The 8,345-nt window shown below is 36.7% G+C and overlaps 1 pseudogene; it reads left to right on the plus strand.

Moving 5' to 3' along the window:
* On the plus strand, window positions 3,612–4,123 carry Gm4512 (predicted gene 4512; annotated as a pseudogene).

Here is an 8,345-nt window from a genome sequence, read left to right on the forward strand (position 1 = left end):
TTCACAGAAATGAAAAATAATAATCTCTTTATAATATAAACACGAAAGATTCATTAAAATAATGCTGAACAATCAAAAATCTGCTAGATAAAAATGTTTCCAAGATAAGCATGTGTATGGCTACAAACCTGTGTAATGAGTTAACGAACACATAAAATGTCATGTCATACACGAGTAATTTACAGTCAGTTAGGAAACCTAGTGTGATCAACTGACTTGGCCATCCTGTCATTCCAATGACCTGATATTTCTGTTCTTACTCAGCAGAGGGAAGGAGAGCTGAATCATTGTGTAATGACATACAAATTAGGCAACACTCTGTGATGAGTGATGAGCAGAACTATAGATAACAAAGGAAAAAATATCAGCTTGAAAAAGTGATACCTACTGAAGCTACTACCATCCCAGAATGCTAGCTCTATTGTGGAGCTATAATAATAAAGAGCAACATGTTACTGTTTAAATCCAGACACACTGGCAACTGGGATGTAATTAAGAACTCACATACAAATTCACATTCTTACAGACACTCATGGATGGAAATTAACAATACACATTAGAGAAGCGAGAACATCTTCAACAAAAGAAGCTGGGAAGTATGTAGTATGCTTCAAGTTAAGAGACAGTTATGTACTTTCTGAACCAGACTCCACTGACACCAGTAACACATGCATGACAACTAATAATTGACATATTGGGCTTCTTACAACTAAAATATTTTAGTACACCAAGCTTGACACCATTTAAATAAACAAAGCCAATGGTGAAAACATGGATATAAACTATACATCTGATAGAATATTAGTTTCTAAAATATGCAATTATCTAACAAAATAAATAGCAAGAAAATAATAATGTAATTAAAATTATCATGAGACTAAGCTGAATTCGCAAAGTAAGAAAAAATATCATGGAAAAGTATTTTTTTTTGAAAATTGCAAATAAAAAGTTTAATTTCAGAATCCAAGTCCGTCATTTATAAATACCCTAAAGCATAGTCCACACAAACTCAGACCGAGCCTGCACACAGTATTTCAGCAAAGCATTTGTTTTCTAAAAGGTCAGAGGCAAATGAGTGATTTTTTTTACCCATAATATTTAACTGACTTGAAATGAGAAAATGAAAAACTTTTTTTTTTTTTTTTTTTAGACATAAGCAAAACCTTTGGAGTCTGGTAAAGAGTCTGATAGCTGATATTTCATGTTGATATCCTTGGGACTCTATAATGTCCCAATGATGGTTGAGGCTTCCCTATCATAGGGAAAAAAAAAGAATCTAAATGCCTAAGGCTTTTCTCGTGATGGCAATAAACAAGCGCTTTCCCTGTCAACAAGCTACCACCTCAAAGTAGAATCTGAGCAATATCTGGTCAAACTGTGAGGGGTCAGTGCATACTTCTTAGGAGATAGCTTTATTGTATAGAGATGCAAGAAGTAAATCAGAGGCATGGAGATTTGATCAACAGGCCATCTGTTGAATACTTGTCATATTATGCACTGGTGAAGTCCTAAGCATGACTTTAAAACTTGGATCAAATTGCAAGGGGCTCATGATAAGCGAGATATCTCTGAGTTAACTGACCATGTAAAACCTGAATGCAACACCTAATATGGGAACGTGCTCATGACCAATTAGCCATGTGATTGACACTCCATGGTATGCCCAAGTTCAGTTTTGTTTTCAAATGCCTGGTTCTGTAATGTAAACCGCTTCCAGAATATTCTCTCTAGGACATACTTTTGGAGCCTGTGGTTAAGAACTGTTCAGTCAGGATGGCTTAACCTCCACCTCCTATTTACAGGTTTCATTTAACAGCCACAAAAGCTGAAATTTATAGAGGAGAAAGTAGGGAAAAGCCTCGAAGATATGGGTACAGGGGGAAAATTCCTGAATAGAACAGAAATGGCTTGTGCTGTAAGATCGAGAATCGATAAATGGGACCTCATAAAATTGCAGAGCTTCTGCAAGGCAAAAGACACCATCAATAAGAAAAAAAAGACCACCAACAGATTGGGAAAGGATCTTTACCTATCCCAAATTGGATAGGGGACTAATATCGAATATATATAAAGAACTCAAGAAGGTGGACTCCATAAAATCAAATAACCCCATTAAAAAATTGGGCTCAGAACTGAACAAAGAATTCTCACCTGAGGAATACCAAATGGCAGAGAAGCACCTGAAAAAATGTTCAACATACTTAATCCTCAGGGAAATGCAAATCAAAACAACCCTGAGATTCCACCTCATACCAGTCAGAATGGCTAAGAGGAAAAATTCAGGTGACAGCAGATGCCGGCAAGGATGTGGAGAAAGAGGAAAACTCTTCCATTGTTGGTGGGATTGCAAGCTTGTACAACCATTCTGGAAATCAGTCTGGTGGTTCCTCAGAAAATTGGACATAGTACTCCCGGAGGATCCAGCAATACCTCTCCTGGGCATATATCCAGATGATGTTCCAACTGGTAAGAAGAACACATGCTCCACTATGTTCATAACAGCCTTATTTATAATAGCCAGAAGCTGGAAAGAACCCAGATGCCCCTCAACAGAGGAATGGATACAGAAAATGTGGTATATTTACACAATGGAGTACTACTCCACTATTAAAAAGAATGAATTTATGAAATTCCTAGCCAAATGAATGGACCTGGAGGGCATCATCCTGAGTGAGGTAACCCAATCACAAAGGAACTCACACAACATGTACTCACTGATAAATGGATATTAGCCCAGAAACTTAGAATACCCAAGATATAAGATACAATTTGCTAAACGCATGAAACTAAAGAAGAACGAAGACCAAAGTGTGTACACTTTGCCCCTTCTTAGAATTGGGAACAAAATACCCATGGAAGGAGTAACAGAGACAAAATTTGGAGCTGTGACAAAAGGATGGACCATCTTGTGATTGCCATATTCAGGGGTCCATCGCATAATCAGCTTCCAAACGCTGACACCATTGCATACACTAGCAACATTTTGCTGAAAGGACCCAGATATAGCTGTCTCTTGTGAGACTATGCAGGGGCCTAGCAAACACAGAAGTGGATGCTCACAGTCAGCTATTGGATGGATCACAGGGCCCCTAATTGAGGAGCTAGAGAAAGTACCCAAGGAGCTAAAGCGAACTGCAACCCTATAGGTGGAATAACAATATGAACTAACCAGTACCCCAGAGCTCTTGTCTCTAGCTGCATATGTATCAAAAGATGGCCTAGTTGGCCATCACTGGAAAAAGAGGTCCATTGGACTTGCAAAGTTTATATGGCCCAGTACAGGGGAATTCCAGGTCCAAAAAGGGGGAGTTGGTGGGTAGAGGAGTGGAGGGGGGGTGGGTATAGGGAACTTTTGGGATAGCATTGGGAAATGTAAATGAGGAAAATACCTAATAAAAAATAAAATTAAATTAAAAAAATATTTAATTAAAATATACCACCTGATTTGTGGTTTTTACACAACTGAATAAAAACCCTACATAATAAATTTTTTTACATCTTCCTTTCATTCTAGTAAAACAGATTACTATCCCCTCAAAACAAAACAAAAATCCTTTATAGTTTTAAACCTGATCATCCTATTTCATAATTGCCAAGACACTGTTTCTAGTGACCCCAAGTACATCTTTGCCACAGTGCTTGACGCTTGCTACAAAGATTCTCTGTTCACAGAGGAGGAGGCAGAGCAGTACAGGCAAGACTTAATCAGGGAGCTAGAAATACTGAATTCTACCTCAGAGGACACTGTCACCTCCAATGGGTGTGACTCAGGGTCCCCACTTAAAGACACTGGCACAGAGGAGAGCCTGAGATCACTCGCACTGATAAAAAGAGATCAGAGAGGTAAGCCACCTGAAAATATGGTGCTTGCATATTTGGAGGAAGAGGTGCTGGAACACAGCTGTGACCCACTTACCTACTGGAACCTAAAGCAGTCATCGTGGCCTGGGCTGTCTACCTTAGCAGTCTGATTTCTGGGCTGTCCTTCAGGTACAGTCCCCTCAGAAAAGCTGTTCAGCACACCCATAGATGCTGGCAGCTTTGGTCAGCCCAGGCTCATGATAGAGCATTTTAAAAAGCTCATTTTTTAAAAAGGAATCTTCCTTTTATATGGTTTCAGTATTGAACTCAGAGATGGAGCCACCAGACTGGAAAAGTGCTTCAGAGTGCTAGCTATTGTACCAGGGCTGACTTGCCTGGCAGGACCATGTAGGACACCAGACCAGGCATCTGGGGCTACCTGCCACTTCTCATCAAAATATCTACATGTGCCTTACTCCTTCTTTAGGCCACGTGTCAAGGTGCATTTTCAGAAAAGTATTTTTTTGAGTGTCCAATATATATAGCCATTAAAGTTTTGTAAGATTTAGTTTTTGCCTCATTAGAATGGCTAAAAGAATTTGTTTTTTAGTGAAGAAAAATGGTGGCTTACATGTACAGTAAGAGGTACATATTCTCTCTGCTGATAGGTTAAAAACTCGGGGAGCCATCATTGAAATCAGTGTAGAGGTTCCTAACAGGCTCCAAACAGATCACAAACATAATCTATCTATACCACTCCTGGTTATGTACCTACAAGACTGCATCATATCACAGAGGTCCTTGCCCATCCATGTTAATTGGTATAGTATTCACCACAGAAAGAAAATAGAATAAGGCTAGCTGTTCACCAAATGATGAACAAATAGCAAAAATAAGTTTCATTTACATAGCAGGAAATTATTTATATATAAGGCTATAACACTTCAGATCAATGAATGGAGCTAGAAAAAATAATGATCACTTGAAGTAGTCTAGGCTAAAGACATAAATGTCATGCTTTATTTCATTTATGGATATTAGATTTCAAACTTTGGATATGAGTGTTCAAATTGATATATGCATATAAGTCAAGAAACTAGTAAGGAACCACGGGAGACTGAGTTTCAAAGGGAAGAAAAATTGCCCCTGTGATTTGAAGAGGAAAGGAGAGAAATGTACCAAGAAGGTAATAAGCTGGGAGACAGGGGGTAGCATAGGATAGAAAGGACATAGTGCATGCACACACACACACACACTATAATCCTTTGAAATTGCCATGGAAGACCCACATCTGCTTGTGCTTCCTGAAATATTTGTTAGTTAGTAACACTTGTTTTATGAGTTAAAATATACTACATTTTGAAATTTTCATAAGCTGTATGTTGTTTAATAGAATGTGTGTTCTACAGCTACTGATATAACTAAAACCATTCTATCTATTCTATTTCTGATATTTAGATCTTCAGTATTGTGGGAATGTCTGGATGATCTACTTATATATGGAATTAATGTAATGAAGTCATCCATTACTGCTCTAGAGTTGTCTACCTGCCTCTTATATCCAGTAGTGTTGCTTTGTTGAATGGAAAAAAGTCAGATTTCTGTTCACACAAAATTACATTCAGTTTTATCTTGTCATTAATTTTGCTCTAACAATATATTCTGACTTTTGTTTCTTTGATGACTACTTACAACTTAAAGTCCTTTTATGAGATGTGAGACATATTGCACTCTCTTTTTTTATCACTTCTTTATGTATCTTTGCTGGGCAGTGTGCTTCACATAGGCAGTAAAAAGTTGATTCCCTTTATTCTAAACTAATATTCTTATGTCCTTTAAATAGTGAACTGATACCATTTTTATTAAGTATTATTAGTGAAACTTTTGAATGGATTCTTATAATTTATTGACTTTTGATTATTGTACTAATTTTTATTTATCTTTTGCTTACTGCATCTCCTAATGGAGCATATTGTCCCTTTGCACTATGGGTATTTGTGATTTGTTATGTGAACTTCAGAGTTCTTTAATTGGTGTCTGTGGTGTGCCATAACTAGTCACAATCCAACTATCCAGATTCTTTTCTCCACACCACACTGTCAACCACATGTTCTCTTCCTCTCTTTAGGAAATAGGCAAATGTGTAAGTAACCAGAATAAAAAGTATAAGAGAAATATAAGACACACATATATGCAAACACAGACAAACACTAATAAAATCCATGCAGATATAAAATCAGAAATGATACCATACATTGGATGCTTCTGTTATTCAGGATATATTTTACAATTCTCTACACATAAAATATATAATTTTTCCCAACATCCACTTATCAGTGAGTGCATATCAAGTGACTTCTTTTGTGATTGGGTTACCTCACTAAGGATGATATCTTCCAGATACATCCATTGGCCCAAGAATTTCATAAATTCATTGTTTTTAATAACCGAGTAGTACTCCATTGTGTAAATGTACCACATTTTCTGTATCCATTCCTCTTTTGAAGGACATCTGGGTTCTTTACAGCTTCTATTATAAATAAGTCTGCTATGAACATAGTGGAGCATGTGTCCTTCTTATATGTGGGGAGTCTTTTGGGTATATGCCCAAGAGTGTTATAGCTGGGTCCTCAGGTAATAATATGTCCAATTTTTTGAGGCGCCACCAGACTGATTTCTAGAGCGGTTGTACTGGCTTTAAATCCCACCAGCAATGGAGTTCCTCTTTTTCCATATCCTCGCCAGCATCTGTTGTCACCTGTTTGTTTGTTTGTTTGTTTGTTTGTTTGTTTTAAATTGGATGTTTTCTTTATTTTCATTTCAAGTCTTATCCCCTTCTCTGGTCCCTCCCCCCAAAAAAAAACCCTCCTATCCCATCTCCTTGCCCCTGCCCACCAACCCACCCACTTCTGTTTCCCTGTCTTGGCATTCCCCTACACTGGGGCATTGAGGCTTTTGAGGACCAAGGGACTATCCTCCCATTGATGTCCAACAAGGCCATCCTCTGCTACCATTCTGACTGCTGTCAGATGCAATGTCAGGGTTGTTTTGTTTTGCATGTCCCTGATAACTAAGGATGTTGAACATTTCTTTAGATGTTTCTTGACCATTCAATATTCCTCAGGTGAGAATTCCTTGTTTAGCTCTGTATCTCATTTTTAATGGGGTTATTTGATTCTCTGGAGTCAAACTTCTTGATTTCATTTTACATATTGGATATTAGCCCTTTATCAGATGTAGGATTGGTACGAACTTTTCACACTCTGTCCTAAGAATGAACTCTTCATGGAATGATTAAAAAAAAAAGTATAACATTTTTTAAAACAATGAAAAATATGGCTATAGTTGATATAAAATGGAAATCAGGTTTAAACACAAAATGTGGTATTTAACATTTTCAGTCTTTCTATATAAATAAAAGACACCAATCTCAATTTCTAAGTTTTCTAAAAGTTTATTATACTAATAGTAAAAAGAGTGCATTTATTTTCTTTTTATTGTTGTGTGTGTGTGTGTGTGTGTGTGTGTGTGTGTGTGTATGTGTGTGTGTGTTTGCTGGAGATTGAAATATGTCTTCTTGTATCCTAGGTAAGAGTTCAAATAGAATTAGGAAAGTTTTTGTACAGATGTTATCATCAAGTTAAACATACACTCTATTCATTTCAAAAATAATAATATTTGGAACATCAATATTTAGTGGTACTAATAATCACGAAGAATAGTTTCAAATTTAGGAAGTAACACCTCAAAAAGTGGATGTTGAATTCTAGAAGGTTTTAAACAAAGTTTATGTAAATTGGAGACATTTCTTACAACAGAAGGAGATTCAGGGAGAATAATGAATTTATGTTCAGTACCCTGTCCTGTTGTTGGTAGGTTTTCTGAAATTTGTTATTCAATTACAGCAGAAACATATTCAAGTATTTAATTTTTCATTTTATTGCAAATAATCTTTGAAGAGATCATTTTATTATAGTGAGTTTTGAGTACTCTTTCCATCATAAACAAATCAAGCAAATATCCTCAATATATCTCACATCGAAACGCTCTAAGGAAATCCACATATTTACATTGCCAAAGCTTGGGCATTGTTTACAAATAATATTGTCTCTCTGTTAATGGTCATTCCCAAATTTTCTCTCCATTAGCTATATCATTTTATGGAGTATCTACCACTCATCAAATAGGGAAACACTTTGTTCTATTTTTATAACTTTAATTCTTTATTTATTTCATCAAAGAAAAAATACAATCTAATTAAATGACTTAAATAGACTCTAAAGGCCCTTAAGGTCTTTCTCTGCTCTCCAAAGTCTTTCTCTAACACTCATTCCTAGATTTGGGTTCATTCATTTATTTATTTTCCCTTTTAAAAGAAATGCAATAAAATTGTTTAAACAAAGAATTTTACATCCCGGTCTCCCTTTTGTACCCCTGAGCCAAGACTGATCCACAGACTGCTGTGCACTGGTCCTGCCAGGACAGCGCTGTTCTCCCAGGAGTGCTTTTACTCCCAGGCTTGAAGGTTAGCTAGCCACTTTCTC

This window comes from Mus musculus, chromosome 17, assembly GCF_000001635.26.
Source record: "Mus musculus strain C57BL/6J chromosome 17, GRCm38.p6 C57BL/6J".
NCBI classification, from domain to species: Eukaryota; Metazoa; Chordata; class Mammalia; order Rodentia; family Muridae; genus Mus; species Mus musculus.